Genomic DNA, 24,492 nt, shown 5'->3' on the forward strand with positions numbered 1-24,492 from the left:
GTTTAATCCCTTCAATACTGAGCCTGTATCAGTGTTTAATCCCTTCAATACTGAGCCTGTATCAGTGTGTTTAACCCCTTCAATACTGAGCCTGTATCAGTGTTTAATCCCTTCAATACTGAGCATCTATCAATGTTTAATCCCTTCAATACTGAGCCTGTATCAATGTTTAATCCCTTCAATACTGAGCCTGTATCAATGTTTAATCCCTTCAATACTGAGCCTGTATCAGTGTTTAATCCCTTCAATACTGAGCCTGTATCAGAGTGTTTAATCCCTTCAATACTGAGCCTGTATCAATGTTTAATCCTTTCAATACTGAGCCTGTATCAATGTTTAATCCCTTCAATACTGAGCCTGTATCAATGTTTAATCCCTTCAATACTGAGCCTGTATCAGTGTTTAATCCCTTCAATACTGAGCCTGTATCAATGTTTAATCCCTTCAATACTGAGCCTGTATCAATGTTTTATCCCTTCAATACTGAGCCTGTATCAGTGTTTAATCCCTTCAATACTGATCCTGTATCAGAGTGTTTAATCCCTTCAATACTGAGCCTGTATCAGTGTTTAATCCCTTCAATACTGAGCCTGTATCAGTGTTTAATCCCTTCAATACTGAGCCTGTATCAGAGTGTTTAATCCCTTCAATACTGAGCCTGTATCAATGTTTAATCCCTTCAATACTGAGCCTGTATCAGTGTTTAATCCCTTCAATACTGAGCCTGTATCAATGTTTAATCCCTTCAATACTGAGCCTGTATCAGAGTGTTTATTCCTTCAATACTGAGCCTGTATCAATGTTTAATCCCTTCAATACTGAGCCTGTATCAATGTTTAATCCCTTCAATACTGAGCCTGTATCAGTGTTTAATCCCTTCAATACTGAGCCTGTATCAGGGTGTTTAACCCCTTCAATACTGAGCCTGTATCAGTGTTTAACCCTTTCAATAATGAGCCTGTATCAGTGTTTAATCCCTTCAATACTGAGCCTGTATCAATGTTTAATCCCTTCAATACTGAGCCTGTATCAGTGTTTAATCCCTTCAATACTGAGCCTGTATCAATGTTTAATCCCTTCAATACTGAGCCTGTATCAGTGTTTAATCCCTTCAATACTGAGCCTGTATCAGAGTTTAACCCTTTCAATACTGAGCCTGTATCAGTGTTTAACCCTTTCAATACTGAGCCTGTATCAGTGTTTAATCCCTTCAATACTGAGACTGTATCAGTGTTTAATCCCTTCAATACTGAGCCTGTATCAATGTTTAATCCCTTCAATACTGAGCCTGTATCAGAGTGTTTATTCCTTCAATACTGAGCCTGTATCAGTGTTTAACCCCTTCAATACTGAGCCTGTATCAGTGTTTAACCCTTTCAATACTGAGCCTGTATCAGAGTGTTTATTCCTTCAATACTGAGCCTGTATCAGTGTTTAACCCCTTCAATACTGAGCCTGTATCAGAGTGTTTGTTCCTTCAATACTGAGCCTGTATCAGTGTTTAATCCCTTCAATACTGAGCCTGTATCAGAGTGTTTATTCCTTCAATACTGAGCCTGTATCAGTGTTTAATCCCTTCAATACTGAGCCTGTATCAATGTTTAATCCCTTCAATACTGAGCCTGTATCAGTGTTTAATCCCTTCAATACTGAGCCTGTATCAGGGTGTTTAACCCCTTCAATACTGAGCCTGTATCAGTGTTTAACCCTTTCAATACTGAGCCTGTATCAGTGTTTAATCCCTTCAATACTGAGCCTGTATCAATGTTTAATCCCTTCAATACTGAGCCTGTATCAGTGTTTAATCCCTTCAATACTGAGCCTGTATCAATGTTTAATCCCTTCAATACTGAGCCTGTATCAGTGTTTAATCCCTTCAATACTGAGCCTGTATCAGAGTTTAACCCTTTCAATACTGAGCCTGTATCAGTGTTTAACCCTTTCAATACTGAGCCTGTATCAGTGTTTAATCCCTTCAATACTGAGACTGTATCAGTGTTTAATCCCTTCAATACTGAGCCTGTATCAATGTTTAATCCCTTCAATACTGAGCCTGTATCAGAGTGTTTATTCCTTCAATACTGAGCCTGTATCAGTGTTTAACCCCTTCAATACTGAGCCTGTATCAGAGTGTTTATTCCTTCAATACTGAGCCTGTATCAGTGTTTAACCCCTTCAATACTGAGCCTGTATCAGTGTTTAACCCTTTCAATACTGAGCCTGTATCAGTGTTTAATCCCTTCAATACTGAGACTGTATCAGTGTTTAACCCCTTCAATACTGAGCATGTATCAATGTTTAATCCCTTCAATACTGAGCCTGTATCAGTGTTTAACCCTTTCAATACTGAGCCTGTATCAGTGTTTAATCCCTTCAATACTGAGCCTGTATCAGTGTTTAACCCCTTCAATACTGAGACTGTATCAGTGTTTAACACCTTCAATACTGAGCATGTATCAATGTTTAATCCCTTCAATACTGAGCCTGTATCAGTGTTTAACCCTTTCAATACTGAGCCTGTATCAGTGTTTAATCCCTTCAATACTGAGCCTGTATCAGGGTGTTTAACCCCTTCAATACTGAGCCTGTATCAGTGTTTAACCCTTTCAATACTGAGCCTGTATCAGTGTTTAATCCCTTCAATACTGAGTCTGTATCAGTGTTTAACCCTTTCAATACTGAGCCTGTATCTGTGTTTAATCCCTTCAATACTGAGTCTGTATCAGTGTTTAACCCTTTCAATACTGAGCCTGTATCAGTGTTTAACCCTTTCAATACTGAGCCTGTATCAGTGTTTAACCCTTTCAATAATGAGCCTGTATCAGTGTTTAATACCTTCAATACTGAGTCTGTATCAGTGTTTAACCCTTTCAATACTGAGCCTGTATCAGTGTTTAATCCCTTCAATACTGAGCCTGTATCAGAGTGTTTAATCCCTTCAATACTGAGTCTGTATCAGGATGTTTAACCCCTTCAATACTGAGCCTGTATCAGTGTTTAATCCCTTCAATACTGAGCCTGTATCAGGGTGTTTCACCCTTTCAATACTGAGCCTGTATCAGTGTTTAATCCCTTCAATACTGAGCCTGTATCAGTGTGTTTAACCCTTTCAATACTGAGCCTGTATCAGTGTTTAATCCCTTCAATACTGAGCATGTATCAGGGTGTTTAACCCCTTCAATACTGAGCCTGTATCAATGTTTAATCGCTTCAAAACTGAGTCTGTATCAGAGTGTTTAATCCCTTCAATACTGAGCCTGTATCAGGGTGTTTAACCCCTTCAATACTGAGCATGTATAAGTGTTTAATCCCTTCAATACTGAGCCTGTATCAGTGTTTAATCCGTTCAATACTGAGCCTGTATCAGTGTTTAATCCCTTCAATACTGAGACTGTATCAGGGTGTTTAACCCCTTCAATACTGAGCATGTATCAGTGTTTAATCCATTCAATACTGAACCTGTATCAGGGTGTTTAATCCCTTCTATACTGAGCCTGTATCAGGGTGTTTAACCCCTTCAATACTGAGCCTGTATCAATGTTTAATCCATTCAATACTGAGCCTGTATCAGGGTGTTTAACCCCTTCAATACTGAGCCTGTATCAGGGTGTTTAACCCCTTCAATACTGAGCCTGTATCAATGTTTAATCCATTCAATACTGAACCTGTATCAGGGTGTTTAATCCCTTCTATACTGAGCCTGTATCAGGGTGTTTAACCCCTTCAATACTGAGCCTGTATCAATGTTTAATCCATTCAATACTGAGCCTGCATCATGGTGTTTAACCCCTTCAATACTGAGCCTGTATCAGGGTGTTTAATCCCTTCAATACTGAGCCTGTATCAGGGTGTTTAATCCCTTCAATACTGAGCCTGTATCAGGATGTTTAACCCCTTCAATACTGAGCCTGTATCAGTGTTTAATCCGTTCAATACTGAGCCTGTATCAGTGTTTAATCCATTCAATACTGAGCCTGTATCAGGGTGTTTAACCCTTTCAATTCTGAGTCTGTATCAGGGTTTAACCCCTTCAATACTGAGCCTGCAACAGTGTTTAACCCCTTCAATACTGAGCCTGTATCAGTGTTTAACCCCTTCAATACTGAGACTGTATCAGTGTTTATTCCCTTCAATACTGAGCCTGTATCAGTGTTTTACCCCTTCAATACTGAGCCTGCAACAGGGTGTTTAACCCCTTCAATACTGAGCCTGCATCAGTGTTTAACCCCTTCAATACTGAGCCTGTATCAGTGTTTAATCCCTTCAATACTGAGCCTGTATCAGAGTGTTTATTCCCTTCAATACTGAGCCTGTATCAGGGGGTTTAACCCCTTCAATACTGAGGCTGTATCAGGGTGTTTAACCCCTTCAATACTGAGCCTGTATCAGTGTTTATTCCCTTCAATACTGAGCCTGTATCAGGGTGTTTAACCCCTTCAATACTGAGCCTGTATCAGTGTTTATTCCCTTCAATACTGAGCCTGTAGCAGGGGGTTTAACCCCTTCAATACTGAGCCTGTATCAGGGTGTTTAACCCCTTCAATACTGAGCCTGTATCAGTGTTTAATCCCTTCAATACTGAGCCTGTATGAGGGTGTTTAACCCCTTCAATACTGAGCCTGTATCAGTGTTTAATCCCTTCAATACTGAGCTTGTATCAGGGTGTTTAATCCCTTCAATACTGAGCCTGTATCAGGGTGTTTAATCCCTTCAATACTGAGCCTGTATCAGGGTGTTTAATCCCTTCAATACTGAGCCTGTATCAGGGTGTTTAACCCCTTCAATACTGAGCCTGTATCAGTGTTTAATCCCTTCAATACTGAGCCTGTATCAGGGTGTTTAAACCCTTCAATACTGAGCCTATATCAGGGTGTTTAATCCCTTCAATACTGAGCCTCTATGAGGGTGTTTAATCCCTTCAATACTGAGCCTGTATCAGTGTTTAATCCCTTCAATACTGAGCCTGTATCAGGGTGTTTAATCCCTTCAATACTGAGCCTGTATCAGAGTGTTTCACCCCTTCAATACTGAGCCTGTATCAATGTTTTATCCCTTCAATACTGAGCCTGTATGAGGGTGTTTAATCCCTTCAATACTGAGCCTGTATCAGTGTTTTATCCCTTCAATACTGAGCCTGTATGAGGGTGTTTAATCCCTTCAATACTGAGCCTGTATCAGTGTTTAATCCCTTCAATACTGAGCCTCTATCAGGGTGTTTAATCCCTTCAATACTGAGCATGTATCAGGGTGTTTAACCCCTTCAATACTGAGCCTGTATCAGGGGGTTTAACCCCTTCAATACTGAGCCTGTATCAGTGTTTAACCCCTTCAATACTGAGCCTCTATCAGGGTGTTTAATCCCTTCAATACTGAGCATGTATCAGGGTGTTTAACCCCTTCAATACTGAGCCTGTATCAGTGTTTAATCCCTTCAATACTGAGCCTGTATCAGGGGGTTTAACCCCTTCAATACTGAGCCTGTATCAGTGTTTAATCCCTGCAATACTGAGCCTGTATCAGTGTTTAACCCCTTCAATACTGAGCCTGTATCAGGGGGTTTAACCCCTTCAATACTGAGCCTGTATCAGTGTTTAACCCCTTCAATACTGAGACTGTTTCAGTGTTTAATCCCTGCAATACTGAGCCTGTATCAGTGTTTAACCCCTTCAATACTGAGCCTGTATCAGTGTTTAACCCCTTCAATACTGAGCCTGTTTCAGTGTTTAATCCCTGCAATACTGAGCCTGTATCAGTGTTTAACCCCTTCAATACTGAGCATGTATCAGTGTTTAACCCCTTCAATACTGAGCCTGTATCAGTGTTTAACCCCTTCAATACTGAGCCTGTATCAGTGTTTAACCCCTTCAATACTGAGCCTGTATCAGTGTTTAATCCCTTCAATACTGAGCCTGTATCAGTGTTTAACCCCTTCAATACTGAGCCTGTATCAGTGTTTAACCCCTTCAATACTGAGCCTGTATCAGGGTGTTTAACCCCTTCAATATTGAGCCTGTATCAGGGGGTTTACCCCCTTCAATACTGAGCCTGTATCAGTGTTTAACCCCTTCAATACTGAGCCTGTATCAGTGTTTACCCCCTTCAATACTGAGCCTGTATCAGTGTTTAACCCCTTCAATACTGAGCCTGTATCAGGGTGTTTAACCCCTTCAATATTGAGCCTGTATCAGGGGGTTTAACCCGTTCAATACTGAGCCTGTATCAATGTTTAATCCCTTCAATACTGAGCCTGTATCAGTGTTTAATCCCTTCAATACTGAGCCTGTTTCAGTGTTTAATCCCTTCAATAGTGAGCCTGTATCAGTGTTTAATCCCTTCAATACTGAGCCTGTATCAGTGTTTAACCCCTTCAATACTGAGCCTGTATCATTGTTTAATCCCTTCAATACTGAGCCTGTATCAGTGTTTAACCCCTTCAATACTGAGCCTGTATCAGTGTTTAATCCCTTCAATACTGAGCCTGTATCAGGGTGTTTAACCCATTCAGTACTGAGCCTGTATCATTGTTTAATCCCATCAATACTGAGCCTGTATCAGGGTGTTTAACCCCTTCAATACTGAGCCTGCATCAGGGTGTTTAACCCATTCAATACTGAGCCTGTATCAGTGTTTAATCCCTTCAATACTGAGCCTGTATCAGTGTTTAATCCCTTCAATACTGAGCCTGTATCAGGGTGTTTAACCCCTTCAGTACTGAGCCTGTATCATTGTTTAATCCCTTCAATACTGAGCCTGTATCAGGGTGTTTAACCCCTTCAGTACTGAGCCTGTATCATTGTTTAATCCCTTCAATACTGAGCCTGTATCAGGGTGTTTAACCCCTTCAATACTGAGCCTGTATCAGGGTGTTTAACCCCTTCAATACGGAGCCTGTATCAGTGTTTAATCCCTTCAATACTGAGCCTGTATCAGGGTGTTTAACCCCTTCAATACTGAGCCTGTATCAGGGTGTTTAACCCCTTCAGTACTGAGCCTGTATCAGTGTTTAATCCCTTCAATACTGAGCCTGTATCAGGGTGTTTAACCCCTTCAGTACTGAGCCTGTATCATTGTTTAATCCCATCAATTCAGAGCCTGTATCAGGGTGTTTAACCCCTTCAATACTGAGCCTGTATCAGTGTTTAACCCCTTCAATACTGAGCCTGTATCAGTGTTTAATCCCTTCAATACTGAGCCTGTATCAGGGTGTTTAACCCCTTCAATACGGAGCCTGTATCGATGTTTAATCCCTTCAATACTGAGCCTGTATCAGGGTGTTTAACCCCTTCAGTACTGAGCCTGTATCATTGTTTAATCCCATCAATACTGAGCCTGTATCAGGGTGTTTAACCACTTCAATACTGAGCCTGTATCAGGGTGTTTAACCCCTTCAATACGGAGCCTGTATCAGTGTTTAATCCCTTCAATACTGAGCCTGTATCAGGGTGTTTAACCCCTTCAATACTAAGCCTGTATCAGGGGGTTTAACCCCTTCAATACTGAGGCTGTATCAGGGTGTTTAACCCCTTCAATACTGAGCCTGTATTAGTGTTTATTCCCTTCAATACTGAGCCTGTATCAGGGTGTTTAACCCCTTCAATACTGAGCCTGTATCAGTGTTTATTCCCTTCAATACTGAGCCTGTAGCAGGGGGTTTAACCCCTTCAATACTGAGCCTGTATCAGGGTGTTTAACCCCTTCAATACTGAGCCTGTATCAGTGTTTAATCCCTTCAATACTGAGCCTGTATCAGGGTGTTTAACCCCTTCAATACTGAGCCTGTATCAGTGTTTAATCCCTTCAATACTGAGCTTGTATCAGGGTGTTTAATCCCTTCAATACTGAGCCTGTATCAGGGTGTTTAATCCCTTCAATACTGAGCCTGTATCAGGGTGTTTAACCCCTTCAATACTGAGCCTGTATCAGTGTTTAATCCCTTCAATACTGAGCCTGTATCAGGGTGTTTAACCCCTTCAATACTGAGCCTGTATCAGTGTTTAATCCCTTCAATACTGAGCTTGTATCAGGGTGTTTAATCCCTTCAATACTGAGCCTGTATCAGGGTGTTTAATCCCTTCAATACTGAGCCTGTATCAGGGGGTTTAATCCCTTCAATACTGAGCCTGTATCAATGTTTAATCCCTTCAATACTGAGCCTGTATCAGGGTGTTTAATCCCTTCAATACTGAGCCTATATCAGGGTGTTTAATCCCTTCAATACTGAGCCTGTATCAGGGTGTTTAATCCCTTCAATACTGAGCCTGTATCAGGGTGTTTAACCCCTTCAATACTGAGCCTGTATCAGTGTTTAATCCCTTCAATACTGAGCTTGTATCAGGGTGTTTAATCCCTTCAATACTGAGCCTGTATCAGGGTTTTTAATCCCTTCAATACTGAGCCTGTATCAGGGGGTTTAATCCCTTCAATACTGAGCCTGTATCAATGTTTAATCCCTTCAATACTGAGCCTGTATCAGGGTGTTTAATCCCTTCAATACTGAGCCTATATCAGGGTGTTTAATCCCTTCAATACTGAGCCTGTATCAGGGTGTTTAATCCCTTCAATACTGAGCCCGTATCAGGGGGTTTCACCCCTTCAATTCAGAGCCTGTATCAGTGTTTTTTCCCTTCAATACTGAGCCTGTATCAATGTTTTATCCCTTCAATACTGAGCCTGTATGAGGGTGTTTAATCCCTTCAATACTGAGCCTGTATCAGTGTTTAATCCCTTCAATACTGAGCCTATATCAGGGTGTTTAATCCCTTCAATACTGAGCCTGTATCAGGGTGTTTAATCCCTTCAATACTGAGCCTATATCAGGGTGTTTAATCCCTTCAATACTGAGCCTGTATCAGTGTTTAATCCCTTCAATACTGAGCCTGTATCAATGTTTTATTCCTTCAATACTGAGCCTGTATGAGGGTGTTTAATCCCTTCAATACTGAGCCTGTATCAGGTGGTTTAACCCCTTCAATACTGAGCCTGTATCAGTGTTTAACCCCTTCAATACTGAGCCTCTATCAGGGTGTTTAATCCCTTCAATACTGAGCATGTATCAGGGTGTTTAACCCCTTCAATACTGAGCCTGTATCAGTGTTTAATCCCTTCAATACTGAGCCTGTATCAGGGGGTTTAACCCCTTCAATACTGAGCCTGTATCAGTGTTTAATCCCTGCAATACTGAGCCTGTATCAGTGTTTAACCCCTTCAATACTGAGCCTGTATCAGGGGGTTTAACCCCTTCAATACTGAGCCTGTATCCGTGTTTAACCCCTTCAATACTGAGCCTGTTTCAGTGTTTAATCCCTGCAATACTGAGCCTGTATCAGTGTTTAACCCCTTCAATACTGAGCCTGTATCAGTGTTTAACCCCTTCAATACTGAGCCTGTTTCAGTGTTTAATCCCTGCAATACTGAGCCTGTATCAGTGTTTAACCCCTTCAATACTGAGCATGTATCAGTGTTTAACCCCTTCAATACTGAGCCTGTATCAGTGTTTAACCCCTTCAATACTGAGCCTGTATCAGTGTTTAACCCCTTCAATACTGAGCCTGTATCAGTGTTTAATCCCTTCAATACTGAGCCTGTATCAGTGTTTAACCCCTTCAATACTGAGCCTGTATCAGTGTTTAACCCCTTCAATACTGAGCCTGTATCAGGGTGTTTAACCCCTTCAATATTGAGCCTGTATCAGGGGGTTTACCCCCTTCAATACTGAGCCTGTATCAGTGTTTAACCCCTTCAATACTGAGCCTGTATCAGTGTTTACCCCCTTCAATACTGAGCCTGTATCAGTGTTTAACCCCTTCAATACTGAGCCTGTATCAGGGTGTTTAACCCCTTCAATATTGAGCCTGTATCAGGGGGTTTAACCCGTTCAATACTGAGCCTGTATCAATGTTTAATCCCTTCAATACTGAGCCTGTATCAGTGTTTAATCCCTTCAATACTGAGCCTGTTTCAGTGTTTAATCCCTTCAATAGTGAGCCTGTATCAGTGTTTAATCCCTTCAATACTGAGCCTGTATCAGTGTTTAACCCCTTCAATACTGAGCCTGTATCATTGTTTAATCCCTTCAATACTGAGCCTGTATCAGTGTTTAACCCCTTCAATACTGAGCCTGTATCAGTGTTTAATCCCTTCAATACTGAGCCTGTATCAGGGTGTTTAACCCATTCAGTACTGAGCCTGTATCATTGTTTAATCCCATCAATACTGAGCCTGTATCAGGGTGTTTAACCCCTTCAATACTGAGCCTGCATCAGGGTGTTTAACCCATTCAATACTGAGCCTGTATCAGTGTTTAATCCCTTCAATACTGAGCCTGTATCAGTGTTTAATCCCTTCAATACTGAGCCTGTATCAGGGTGTTTAACCCCTTCAGTACTGAGCCTGTATCATTGTTTAATCCCTTCAATACTGAGCCTGTATCAGGGTGTTTAACCCCTTCAGTACTGAGCCTGTATCATTGTTTAATCCCTTCAATACTGAGCCTGTATCAGGGTGTTTAACCCCTTCAATACTGAGCCTGTATCTGGGTGTTTAACCCCTTCAATACGGAGCCTGTATCAGTGTTTAATCCCTTCAATACTGAGCCTGTATCAGGGTGTTTAACCCCTTCAATACTGAGCCTGTATCAGGGTGTTTAACCCCTTCAGTACTGAGCCTGTATCATTGTTTAATCCCTTCAATACTGAGCCTGTATCAGGGTGTTTAACCCCTTCAATATTGAGCCTGTATCAGGGGGTTTACCCCCTTCAATACTGAGCCTGTATCAGTGTTTAACCCCTTCAATACTGAGCCTGTATCAGTGTTTACCCCCTTCAATACTGAGCCTGTATCAGTGTTTAACCCCTTCAATACTGAGCCTGTATCAGGGTGTTTAACCCCTTCAATATTGAGCCTGTATCAGGGGGTTTAACCCGTTCAATACTGAGCCTGTATCAGTGTTTAATCCCTTCAATACTGAGCCTGTATCAGTGTTTAACCCCTTCAATACTGAGCCTGTATCATTGTTTAATCCCTTCAATACTGAGCCTGTATCAGTGTTTAACCCCTTCAATACTGAGCCTGTATCAGTGTTTAATCCCTTCAATACTGAGCCTGTATCAGGGTGTTTAACCCATTCAGTACTGAGCCTGTATCATTGTTTAATCCCATCAATACTGAGCCTGTATCAGGGTGTTTAACCCCTTCAATACTGAGCCTGCATCAGGGTGTTTAACCCATTCAATACTGAGCCTGTATCAGTGTTTAATCCCTTCAATACTGAGCCTGTATCAGTGTTTAATCCCTTCAATACTGAGCCTGTATCAGGGTGTTTAACCCCTTCAGTACTGAGCCTGTATCATTGTTTAATCCCTTCAATACTGAGCCTGTATCAGGGTGTTTAACCCCTTCAGTACTGAGCCTGTATCATTGTTTAATCCCTTCAATACTGAGCCTGTATCAGGGTGTTTAACCCCTTCAATACTGAGCCTGTATCAGGGTGTTTAACCCCTTCAATACGGAGCCTGTATCAGTGTTTAATCCCTTCAATACTGAGCCTGCATCAGGGTGTTTAACCCCTTCAATACTGAGCCTGTATCAGGGTGTTTAACCCCTTCAGTACTGAGCCTGTATCATTGTTTAATCCCTTCAATACTGAGCCTGGATCAGGGTGTTTAACCCCTTCAGTACTGAGCCTGTATCATTGTTTAATCCCATCAATTCAGAGCCTGTATCAGGGTGTTTAACCCCTTCAATACTGAGCCTGTATCAGTGTTTAACCCCTTCAATACTGAGCCTGTATCAGTGTTTAATCCCTTCAATACTGAGCCTGTATCAGGGTGTTTAACCCCTTCAATACGGAGCCTGTATCGATGTTTAATCCCTTCAATACTGAGCCTGTATCAGGGTGTTTAACCCCTTCAGTACTGAGCCTGTATCATTGTTTAATCCCATCAATACTGAGCCTGTATCAGGGTGTTTAACCACTTCTATACTGAGCCTGTATCAGGGTGTTTAACCCCTTCAATACGGAGCCTGTATCAGTGTTTAATCCCTTCAATACTGAGCCTGTATCAGGGTGTTTAACCCCTTCAATACTGAGCCTGTATCAAAGTGTTTTACCCCTTCAATACTGAGCCTGTAACAGTGTTTAACCCCTTCAATACTCAGCCTGTATCAAAGTGTTTTACCCCTTCAGTACTGAGCCTGTAACAGTGTTTAACCCCTTCAATACTCAGCCTGTAACAGTGTTTCACCCCTTCAATACTTAGCCTGTATCAAAGTGTTTTACCCCTTCAGTACTGAGCCTGTAACAGAGTGTTTAACCGTTTCAATATTGAGCCTGTAACTGAGTGTTTAACCCCTTCAATACTGTGTTTGTAACAGAGTGTTTAATCTCTTGAATGCTGTCTGTGATCCTCAATGATTATGTATTTCTTGTTTTTTATTTCATTCTCTAATTTTCTATCTTTTGCATTGTGTAGCAGTTTTGCTTTGCATTCTACATTTGTGTCTTTTTCTATATTTTTCTCTCACTGTTTTGCTCTTTATCTCTCTTTGTCTATTTCTCCCTATCTCATATCATTGTCCAGTTTCTTTTACTTGCTCTGATTTGCAGTCTCCTCCTTTCTTCTGTCTCTCTCTCTGTCTCTCTCTCACTGGCTCTTTGCTCTCCATCTCTGTTTTTCCTCTCTATCTTTCTCAGTTCAGTCTCCCCCTTTTTCTTGCTCTCCATTTCTACCTCTTTTCCTGTCTGTTTTGCCTCTCTCCATTTCTCTGTTCTCTCCCTTGCTCTCTCTCTCTCTCTCTCACGCTCTCTCACACACTCAAACTCTCTCTAAAGATAATGAAAACCTTGTAACCATGGAAACACCATTCATATTGTGGTTTGACTGACCTCGGCCTGTCAGGAAGTGGGTAGTTCCAAGCACTTCTTCTAGATAACAACAGACTGAAGAACAGCACAGATTTCTCGGAATTCTGCCACAATCAACATCCAGAATAGAATATATTTACGATTTCACAAAAATCAGGGTTGAGAAAATACCATTTGGTCCTTCAGCCCATTTCTTCAACCCCCCCAACTCTCATTAAGGCCCATTTCTTTAATATGCTAACTCTCCCATTGAAGCCTATCCCAGGAGTCAAATTTACTACCCCCACCCCCTGGCCTTGCCCCTGCCTAAGACTGGTAAGGAGGGTGAGCAGGAAATGTAGGTGAGAGACTTGGTCCCAGGTTGAAAGCATTACTCCCTCGGTGGGTTGGATACACGACAAGGAGCGGACAAATTAATTTCAGCCCCGTGCCTGACACTTGGCATCCTTTACAAACCAACTGAGCGCTTTCAACTCCGATTCCAGCACAGACTGACCTCCCTGTGCCAGCCCGCCCACCGCTGAGTTACAGATTTCCTCTGGCTACCTGGGTCTTTGTGAGACTGGCTCTAGACAATGTGTGCACACAGTTTCAGGGCTGAATTCAGAACCATATCCTGGATCCTGATCATGTGAAAATTGGCACAGATCTTGTCTGCTGCCTCTAACCTATATCTAAGCTTCTTAAGAGCTTTACAGCCAAGTGCTTGTTATTTCGGGTTTGCTGTCACCTCTCTCTCAAGATACAACCTTTCATGAAGGATGTTGTGGCCTTGGAGAGTGTACAAAGGAGATTGACCTGAATGGAGAGTCGACTCACCTCAACCACTCCCTGTGGTAGTGAGTTCCACATTCTCACCACCTTCTGGGGAAAGAGGTTTCCCCTGAATTCCCGACTGAATTTATTAGTGACTGTTTTATATTTAAGGCCCCGAGTTCTGATCTCCCCCCACAAGTGGAAATATCTTCTCTACGTCTACCCAATCGAACCCCTTTCATAATTTTAAAGATCTCTATCAGGTCACCCCTCAGCCTTCTCTTTTCCAGAGAAAAGATCCCCAGCCTGTTCAATCTTTCCTGATAGTTGTAACCTCTCAATTCTGGGATCATCCTTGTCAATCTTTTTCCCACCTTCTCCATTGCCTCAATATCCTTTTTGTAATATAGGCACCTGAACTGTTCACAGTCACTCCCAAGTACAGAATCGCCAAGGTTAGCTTTTTAAATTGTCCTGATGTTTGCAAGCAATTATCCCAAAATATTCCCTCACCCCTGAATATGCCGAGGGAAAGTTTGAAGGCCCAGTGCTGCCAGGGAACCTTGTCTTTATATGGTAAATTGGGGGTGCACTAGTCATGACGTTCTGACACCATGGCAGGGCTCCACAGCACCTGGGGTGAGGGAGAGCATGGGAATGATACGGAATAATCTCGGCCTGGAACTGATTGTCCTCCCTTGAGTGTTGCAGCATTCTCGCATCATTCCAGTGAACAGCAATGGATCCATCTAGTATTAAAAATCTACAGATCCTATCAAACTGTGCTGTGTTGTCATGGGCCTGTGTTGTAATGAACTTGTGTTGTGCTAGTCCTGTGTTGTGATGGGTCTGTTTTTTGATGGGCCTGTGTTACAATGGTCCTTTGTTGTGATGGACAAGTGTTGTAATGAGCCTCTATTGTTATTGGGCCTATGTTGTGTTAGTCCTGTGTTATGATAGACTTGCGTTGCCATAGGCCTGTGTGTTGCCGTGGGCTTCTGTTACGCTGGGCCTGTGTTGTGCTGGATCTGTGTTGCCATGATCTTGCATTGTCAGGGTCCTGCGTTGTCATGGACCTGCGTTGTGATGGACCTGCGTTGCCATGGACCTGCTTGGTCATGGACTTGCGTTGCCATGGACCTGTGTTGCCATGGACCTGTGTTGCCATGGACCTGTGTTGCCATGGACTTGCGTTGCCATGGACCTGTGTTGCCATGGACCTGTGTTGCCATGGACTTGCGTTGCCATGGACCTGTGTTGCCATGGACCTGTGTTGCCATGGACTTGCGTTGCCATGGACCTGTGTTGCCATGGACCTGTGTTGCCATGGACTTGCGTTGCCATGGACCTGTGTTGCCATGGACCTGTGTTGCCATGGACTTGCGTTGCCATGGACCTGTGTTGCCATGGACCTGTGTTGCCATGGACTTGCGTTGCCATGGACCTGTGTTGCCATGGACCTGTGTTGCCATGGACTTGCGTTGCCATGGACCTGTGTTGCCATGGACCTGTGTTGCAATGGACTTGCGTTGCCATGGACCTGTGTTGCCATGGACCTGTGTTGCCATGGACCTGCATTGTCATGGATCTGCTTTGTCATGGATCTGCTTTGTCATGGACTTGCGTTGCCATGGACCTGTGTTGCCATGGACCTGTGTTGCCATGGACCTGTGTTGCCATGGACCTGCTTTGTCATGGACCTGTGTTGCCATGGGCCTGTGTTACCATGGACTTGCGTTGTCATGGACCTGTGTTGCCATGGACCTGTGTTGCCATGGACCTGTGTTGCCATGGACCTGCTTTGTCATGGACCTGTGTTGCCATGGACTTGCGTTGTCATTGACCTGTGTTGCCATGGACCTGTGTTGCCGTGGACCTGCGTTGCCATGGGCCTAGGACATAGGAACATAGGAGCAGGAGTAGGCCATTCAGCCTGTTGAGCCTGTTCTGCCATTCAATTAGATAGTGACTGATCATCTACCTCAATGCCACTTTCCCGCACTATCCCCATATCCTTTGATATCTATCAATTTCTGTCTTGAACATACTCAATGATTGAGCTTCCACAGCCCTCTGGGGTAGAGAATTCCAAAGATTCACCACCCTCTGAGTGAAGAGATTCCTCCTCATCTCAGTCTTAAATGGCCTGCCCCTTATTGAGACTGTGTCCCCTGGTTCTAGACTCACCAACTAGAGGAAACATCCTATCCACATCTACCCTGTCACACCCTGTAAGAATTTTGTAAGTTTCAATGAGGTCACCTCTCATTCTTCGAAACTCCAGAGAATACAGGCCCAGTTTCCTCAATCTCTCCTCATAAAACAATCCCGCCATCTCAGGGATTAGTCTGGTGAACCTCTGTTGCACTCCCTCTACAGCAAGTATATCCTTCCTTAGATGAGGAGACCAAAACTGTACACAATACTCCAGGTGCAGTCTCACCAAGACTCTATTCAATTGCAGCAAGACATCTTTACTCCTGTACTCAAATCCCCTTGCGATGAAGGCCTTCCTAATTGCTTGCTGCCTGTGTTGTGATGGCCTGCATTGCCATGGAACTTGCAGGGAGTTTTGTGAGAGATTTGAGGAGCGGCAGAGACAGAAACTAACTCGAAGAAAAGATGAGGAGAGGTGGCATCGCTATTGAAGCATTGGAGGAGTGCTGGAGCCAGGGAGAACTGCAGTTAGTAGGCTTTGCTGTCCACTCCCTAATATTAACTGTAGTCAATTAAAGAGGACAAAGAAATAGTTAAGAAATAATCAGAAATTATTTAATTACTAATTTGAAATCCATTTACTCAATTACTAAATTTTGACCCAGCGACAGTGAAGGAACGGCGATATAGTTCCAAGTCAGGATGGTGTGTGGCTTGGAGGGGAACTTGCAGGTGGCGGTGTTCCCATGTGTCTGCTGCCCTTGTTCTAGGTGGTAGAGGTCGCGGGTTTGGGCGGCGCTGTCGAAAGAGCTTTGGTGGGTTGCTGCAGTGCATCTTGTAGATGGTACTCACTGCACATTGCATTAAGCACATAAGAAACAGGAGCCGGAGGAGGCCATTTGGGCCTGCTCCGCCATTCAATAAGATCATAGTTGATCTTCTACCTCAACTCCACATTCCCGCCCTATCCCCATATCCCTCAATTCCTTTCATGCCCAAGAATTTATCGATTTCTATCTTGAATGTACTCAATGACTGAGCATTGACAGCTCTCTGGGGTAGAGAATTCCATAGATTCACAACCCTCTGAGTGAAGACATTTCTCCTTAACTCAGTCCTAAATGGCCAACCCTTTTTCCTGAAACTACGGCCCCTAGTCCTGGTCTCCCCAGTCAGGGGGAAACAGCCAGCCACGCAGGGATAAATAAAAATCTGGGATAAATAAATGATATATTAATAAATTATAAAAGGGGGTGAAGGGGGTACTAAACTGAACATATACATAAAACACAAGAGACATTTATATAAGATAACGTCAGTCGGTAGATCTTTATGTAAAATCTGAGACCTGTTTCCTGCTATTCCTGTACCATGTGGGAACTCTAGGATGCTTCATCTGTCCTGGATAACTACTTGTGCAGGAAGTGCCTCCAGTTAATCGAACTCAAACTCAGGGTTTCTGAACTCGGGGAGAGGCTGGATTCACTGCAGGGCACACAGAAGGCTGAGGATTTCCTGGAACACACATTGCAGGAGGTGGTCACCTCACAGTTCCACAGAGTTTAGGAGGACAGTAACTTTGGGTGGAGGGAACATCCAACATGATAGGAAGAGGCAAGCAGTGCAGGAATCATCTGGGAGTGTGACAGTTTCAAACCAGTTTTGAGTGTTGCATACCAGTCAGGATGTCAATACTGGATGTAGTTGTGGGGAATGAAATGGGAAAAATCTTTCAGTGGGGGAGCATTTGGGGAATAACAATCACAATATCGTCAAATTTGGAATAGTTATGGAAATGGAGAAGGAAAAATCAAATGTGAAAATACACAACTGGAGGAGAGCTAATTCCAGTGAGTTGAAAAGGGATCTGGCCTAAGTGAATTGGAATCAAAGATTGGCAGGCAAAACAAAATTATGTCTTCTAGGAGGAGATGGATCAAGAACAAACAAAACTAATTCCACAACTATGCAGATGATACAAAATTTGGAAATATAGTAAAGAATGAGGAAGATAGTAACAGACTGGTGAAATGGGCAGATACACGCAAACACAGTTTAACACAGAGAAGTGTGAAGTGATACATTTTGGTAGGAAGAATGAGGAGAGGCAATATAAACTAAATGGTACAAATATGAAGGGATGCAGGAACAGAGACCTGGGGGTGTTGGAACACAAATTTATGGTGGCAGGACAAGTTGAGAAAACAGTTTAAAAAGGAATACAGGATTTTGTCTTTATAAATAGACACAGAGAGTGTAGAGACAAGGACATTATGGGATATCTTTGTAAATCAATGATTAGGCCCCAGATGGAGTATTGTGTCCAATTCTGGGCACCGCACTTTAGGAAGGATGTCAAGGCTGTAGAGAGCGTTCAGGGGACATTCAGAAGAATGGTACCGGGGATGAGGAACTTCAGTTGCAGGGATAGACTGAGAGGTTAAGGGATGTTTGGGCTGTGTTTTGATGGGCCTGTGTTATGATGGACTTATATTGTGATGGGCCTGCATTGCGATGGGCTTGTGCTATGACAGTCCTGTGTTTTGATGGGCCTGTGTTATGATGGGCCTGTGTTATGATGAGCTGTATAGTGAGCGGTCTGTCTTGTGAGAGGCCTGTGTAGTGAAGGAAATTTGTTGTGAGGGACCTGTGTTGTGTGAGGGCTCTGTTTTGTGGGATCCATGTTATGAGGGGTCAGTGTTGTGATGGGCCTGTGTTGTGATGGGCCTGTGTTGTGAGCGGGCCTGTGTTGCGAGCGGTCTGTGTTGTGAGGGGCCCGTGTTGCGAGGGGTCTGTGTTGCGAGGAACCTGTGTTGCAAGGGGTCTGTGTTGCGATGGGTCTGTGTTGCGATGGGCCTATGTCGTGAGGGGCCTGTGTATTGAGGGGTCTGTGTTGCGAGGAACCTGTGTTGCGAGGGGCCTGTGTTGCGATGAGCCTGTGTCGTGAGGGGTCTGTGTTGCGAGCGGTCTGTGCTGTGAGGAGCCTGTGTCGTGAGGGGCCTGTGTAGCGAGGGGTCTGTGTTGTGAGGGGCCTGTGTTGTGAGGAACCTGTGTTGCGAGGGGTCGGTGTTATGATGGGTCTGTTTTATGAGGAACCTGTGTTGTGAGGTACCTGTGTTGTGAGGGGCCTGTGTTGTGATGGGCTGTGTTGTGATGGGCCTGTGTTGTGAGGGATCTGTGTTATGAGGGGCCTAAGTAGTGTGGAGCCTCTGTTGTGAGGGGCCTGTGTTGTGAGGGGCTGTGATATGATGGGCATATGTTGTGATGGGACTGTGTTGTAAGGGGTCTGTGTTGTGAGGGGTTTGTGTTATGAGGAACCTGTGTTATGATGGGCCTGTGTTGTGATGGGACTGTGTCGTGAGGGGTCTTTGTTATGAGGAACCTGTGTTGTGAGGAACCTGTGTTGTGAGGGGCCTGTGTTGTGATGGGCCTGTATTGTGAGGAACCTGTGGTGTGAGGAACCTGTGTTGTGAGGGGCCTGCGTTGTGAGGAACCTGTGTTGTGAGGGGCTGTGTTGTGAGGAACCTGTGTTGTGAGGAACCTGTGTTGTGAGGGGACTGTGTTGTGATGGGCCTGTGTTGTGATGGGCCTGTGTTGTGAGGGATCTGTGTTGCAAGGGGTCTGTGTTGAGAGGAACCTGTGTAGCGAGGGGTCTGTGTTGTGATGGGCCTGTGTTGTGATGGGCCTGTGTTGTGAGGGGCCTGTGTTGCGAGGGGCCTGTGTTGTGAAGAGCCTGTGTTGTGAGGGATCTGTGTTGCAAGGGGCCTGTGTTGAGAGGAACCTGTGTTGCGAGGGGTCTGTGTTGTGATGGGCCTGTGTTGTGAAGGGCCTGTGTTGTGATGGGCCTGTGTTGCGTTGGGTCTCTGCTGCGATGGGCCTGTGTTATGAGGGGTCTGTGTTGTGATGGGCCTGTGTTGTGAGGAGTCTGTGTTGCAAGGGGTCTGTGTAGCGAGGGGCCTGTGTTGCGAGGGGTCTGTGTTGCGAGGGGTCTGTGTTGCGAGGGGCGTGTGGTGCGAGGGGTCTGTGTTGCGAGGGGTTTGTGTTGCGAGGGGTTTGTGTTGCGAGGGGTCCGTGTTGCGAAGGGTCCGTGTTGCGAGGGGTCTGTGTCGAGAGGGGTCCGTGTTGCGAGGGGTCTGTGTTGCGAGGGGTTTGCGTTGCGAGGGGTCTGTGTTGCGAGGGGCCCGTGTTCCAAGGGATCCGTGTTGCAAGGGGCTGGTGTTGCAAGGGGTCTGTGTTGGAAGGGGTATGTGTTGCGAGGGGTTTGTGTTGCGAGGGGCCTGTGTTGCGAGGGGTCTGTGTTGCGAGGGGTCTGTGTTGCGAGGGGTCTGTGTTGCGAAGGGTGTGTGTTGCAAGGGGTCTGTGTTCCGAGGGGTCCGTGTTGCGAGGGGCTGGTGTTGCGAGGGGTCTGTGTTGCGGGGGGTCTGAGTCGCGAGGGGTCAGTGTCGCTAGGGGTCTGTGTTGCGAGGGGTCCGTGTTCCGAGGGGTCCGTGTTGCGAGGGGCTGGTGTTGCGAGGGGTCTGTGTCGCGAGGGGTCTGTGTCGCGAGGGGTCTGTGTCGCGAGGGGTCTGTGTTGCGAGGGGCCTGTGTTGCGAGGAGTTTGTGTTGCGAGGGGTCTGTGCTGCGAGGGGTCTGTGTCGCGAGGGGTCTGTGTCGCTAGGGGTCTGTGTCGCTAGGGGTCTGTGTTGCGAGGGGCCTGTATTGCGAGGGGTTTGTGTTGCGAGGGGTCTGTGTTGCGAGGGGCCTGTGTCGCGAGGGGTCTGTGTTGCGAGGGGCCTGTGTTGCGAGGGGCCTGTGTTGCGAGGGGTCTGTGTTGCGAGGGGTCTGTGTTGCGAGGGGTCTGTGTTGCGAGCGGTTTGTGTTGCGAGGGGCCTGTGTTACGAAGGGTCTGTGTTGCTCGGGGTCTGTGTTGCGAGGGGCTGGTGTTGCGAGGTGTCTGCGTTGTGGGGGGTCTGTGTTGCGAGGGGTCCGTGTTACGAGGGGTCTGTGTTGCGAGGGTCCGTGTTGCGAGGGGTTTGTGTAGCGAGGGGCCTGTGTTGCGAGGAGTTTGTGTTGCGAGGGGTCTGTGTTGCGAGGGGTCTGTGTCGCGAGGGGTCTGTATCGCTAGGGGTCTGTGTCGCTAGGGGTCTGTGTTGCGAGGGGCCTGTATTGCGAGGGGTTTGTGTTGCGTGGGGTCTGTGTTGCGAGGGGCCTGTGTCGCGAGGGGCCTGTGTTGCGAGGGGCCTGTGTTGCGAGGGGTCTGTGTTGCGAGGGGTCTGTGTTGCGAGGGGTCTGTGTTGCGAGCGGTTTGTGTTGCGAGGGGCCTGTGTTACGAAGGGTCTGTGTTGCGAGGGGTCTGTGTTGCGAGGGGCTGGTGTTGCGAGGTGTCTGCGTTGTGGGGGGTCTGTGTTGCGAGGTGTCCGTGTTACGAGGGGTCTGTGTTGCAAGGGTCCGTGTTGCGAGGGGTTTGTGTAGCGAGGGGCCTGTGTTGCGAGGGGTTTGTGTAGCGAGGGGCCTGTGTTGCGAGGGGTCTGTGTTGCAAGGAGTCTGTGTTGCGAGGGGTCTGTGTTGCGAAGGGTCTGTGTTGCAAGGGGTCAATGTTGCGAGGGGTCTGTGTTGCGAGGGGTTTGTGTTGCGAGGGGCCTGTGTTGCGAGGGGTCTGTGTTGCGAGGGGTCTGTGTTGCGAGGGTCCGTGTTGCGAGGGGTTTGTGTAGCGAGGGGCCTGTGTTGCGAGGGGTCTGTGTTGCGAGGAGTCTGTGTTGCGAGGGGTCTGTGTTGCGAAGGGTCTGTGTTGCAAGGGGTCAATGTTGCAAGGGGCCTGTGTTGCGAGGGGTCTGTGTTGCGAGGGGCGTGTGGTGCGAGGGGTTTGTGTTGCGAGGGGTTTGTGTTGCGAGGGGTTTGTGTTGCGAGGGGTCCGTGTTGCGAAGGGTCCGTGTTGCGAGGGGTCTGTGTCGAGAGGGGTCCGTGTTGCGAGGGGTCTGTGTTGCGAGGGGTTTGCGTTGCGAGGGGTCTGTGTTGCGAGGGGTCCGTGTTCCAAGGGATCCGTGTTGCGAGGGGCTGGTGTTGCGAGGGGTCTGTGTCGCTAGGGGTCTGTGTTGCGAAGGGTCTGTGTTGCGAGGGGCCTGTGTTGCGAGGGGCCTGTGTTGCGAGGGGTCTGTGTTGCGAGGGGTTTGTGTTGCGAGGGGTCTGTTTTGCGAGGGGCCTGTGTTGCAAGGGGTCTGTGTTGCGAGGGCTCTGTGTTGCGAGGGCTCTGTGTTGCGAGGGCATTGTGTTGCGAATGGTTTGTGTTGTGAGGGGCCTGTTTCGCTAGGGGTCTGTGTTGCGAGGGGTCTGTGTTGCGAGCGGTTTGTGTTGCGAGGGGCCTGTGTTACGAAGGGTCTGTGTTGCGAGGGGTCTGTGTTGCGAGGGGCCGGTGTTGCGAGGTGTCTGCGTTGTGGGGGGTCTGTGTTGCGAGGGGTCCGTGTTACGAGGGGTCTGTGTTGCGAGGGGTCCGTGTTGTGAGGGGTTTGTGTAGCGAGGGGTCTGTGTTGCGAGGGGTCTGTGTTGCGAGGAGTCTGTGTTGCGAGGGGTCTGTGTTGCGAAGGGTCTGTGTTGCAAGGGGTCAATGTTGCGAGGGGTCTGTGTTGCGAGGGGTTTGTGTTGCGAGCGGCCTGTGTTGCGAGGGCTCTGTGTTGCGAGGGGTCTGTGTTGCGAGGGGTCTGTGTTGCGAGGGGTCTGTGGTGCGAGGGGTCTGTGTTACGAGGGGTCTGTGTTGCGAGGGGTTTGTGTTGCGAGGGGTCTGTGTTGCGAGCGGTTTGTGTTGCGAGGGGCCTGTGTTACGAAGGGTCTGTGTTGCGAGGGGTCTGTGTTGCGAGGGGCTGGTGTTGCGAGGTGTCTGCGTTGTGGGGGGTCTGTGTTGCGAGGTGTCCGTGTTACGAGGGGTCTGTGTTGCAAGGGTCCGTGTTGCGAGGGGTTTGTGTAGCGAGGGGCCTGTGTTGCGAGGGGTTTGTGTAGCGAGGGGCCTGTGTTGCGAGGGGTCTGTGTTGCAAGGAGTCTGTGTTGCGAGGGGTCTGTGTTGCGAAGGGTCTGTGTTGCAAGGGGTCAATGTTGCGAGGGGTCTGTGTTGCGAGGGGTTTGTGTTGCGAGGGGCCTGTGTTGCGAGGGGTCTGTGTTGCGAGGTGTCTGTGTTGCGAGGGGTTTGTGTTGCAAGGGGTCTGTGTTGAGAGGAACCTGTGTTGCGAGGGGTCTGTGTTGTGATGGGCCTGTGTTGTGATGGGCCTGTGTTGTGAGGGGCCTGTGTTGCGAGGGGCCTGTGTTGTGATGAGCCTGTGTTGTGAGGGATCAGTGTTGCAAGGGGCCTGTGTTGAGAGGAACCTGTGTTGCGAGGGGTCTGTGTTGTGATGGGCCTGTGTTGTGAGGGTTCTGTGGTGCGAGGGGTCTGTGTTGCGAGGGGTCTGTGTTGCGAGGGGTCTGTGGTGCGAGGGGTCTGTGTTGCCAGGGGTCTGTGTTGCGAGGGGTTTGTGTTGCGAGGGGCCTGTGTTGCGAGGGGTCTGTGTTGCGAGGTGTCTGTGTTGCGAGGGGTTTGTGTTGCAAGGGGTCTGTGTTGAGAGGAACCTGTGTTGCGAGGGGTCTGTGTTGTGATGGGCCTGTGTTGTGATGGGCCTGTGTTGTGAGGGGCCTGTGTTGCAAGGGGCCTGTGTTGTGAAGAGCCTGTGTTGTGAGGGATCAGTGTTGCAAGGGGCCTGTGTTGAGAGGAACCTGTGTTGCGAGGGGTCTGTGTTGTGATGGGCCTGTGTTGTGATGGGCCTGTGTTGTGATGGGCCTGTGTTGCGAGGGGTCTGTGTTGCGAGGGGTTTGTGTTGCAAGGGGCCTGTGTTGAGAGGAACCTGTGTTGCGAGGGGTCTGTGTTGTGATGGGCCTGTGTTATGAGGGGTCTGTGTTGTGATGGGCCTGTGTTGTGAGGAGTCTGTGTTGCGAGGGGTCTGTGTTGCGAGGGGCGTGTGGTGCGAGGGGTCTGTGTTGCGAGGGGTCTGTGTTGCGAGGGGTCTGTGTTGCGAGGGGCGTGTGGTGCGAGGGGTCTGTGTTGCGAGGGGTCTGTGTTGCGAGGGGTCTGTAGTGCGAGGGGCCTGTGTTGCAAGGGGTCTGTGTTGCGAGGGGTCTGTGTTGCGAGGGGCGTGTGGTGCGAGGGGTCTGTGTTGCGAGGGGTCTGTGTTGCGAGGGGTCCATGGTGCGAGGGGCCTGTGTTGCGAGGGATCTGTGTTGCGAGAGGTCTGTGTTGCGAGGGGTTTGTGTAGCGAGGGGCCTGTGTTGCGAAGGTTCTGTGTTGCGAGGAGTCTGTGTTGCGAGGGGTCTGTGTTGCGAGGGGTCAGTGTTGCGGGGGGTTTGTGTTGCGAGGGGTCTGTGGTGCGAGGGGTCTGTGTTGCGAGGGGTCTGTGTCGCGAGGGGTTTGTGTCGCGAGGGGTCTGTGTCGCTGGGGGTCTGTGTTGCGAGGGGCCTGTGTTGCGAGGGGTCTGTGTCGCGAGGGGTCTGTGTCGCTGGGGGTCTGTGTTGCGAGGGGTCCGTGTTGCGAGGGGCTGGTGTTGCGAGGGGTCTGTGTCGCGAGTGGTCTGTGTCGCGAGGGGTCTGTGTCGCTGGGGGTCTGTGTTGCGAGGGGCCTGTGTTGCGAGGAGTTTGTGCTGCGAGGGGTCTGTGTTACGAGGGGTCTGTGTCGCAAGGGGTCTGTGTCGCTAGGGGTCTGTGTTGCGAGGGGCCTGTGTTGCGAG

General features: G+C 47.3%; 1 long non-coding RNA gene across 1 annotated transcript in view; it reads right to left on the minus strand.

Annotated features, from left to right (window-relative positions):
- Positions 1-17,136: 17,136 nt before the first annotated feature.
- The window catches only part of LOC137360021 (uncharacterized), a 57,297-nt gene continuing 49,941 nt past the window's right edge, over positions 17,137-24,492 (minus strand). Inside the window, exon 3 of the long non-coding RNA XR_010971687.1 lies at positions 17,137-17,290. This is a non-coding gene — a long non-coding RNA (uncharacterized lncRNA). The remainder of the gene's footprint in view (positions 17,291-24,492) is intronic.

Source organism: Heterodontus francisci, unplaced genomic scaffold, assembly GCF_036365525.1.
Source record: "Heterodontus francisci isolate sHetFra1 unplaced genomic scaffold, sHetFra1.hap1 HAP1_SCAFFOLD_1047, whole genome shotgun sequence".
Taxonomy (NCBI): Eukaryota; Metazoa; Chordata; class Chondrichthyes; order Heterodontiformes; family Heterodontidae; genus Heterodontus; species Heterodontus francisci.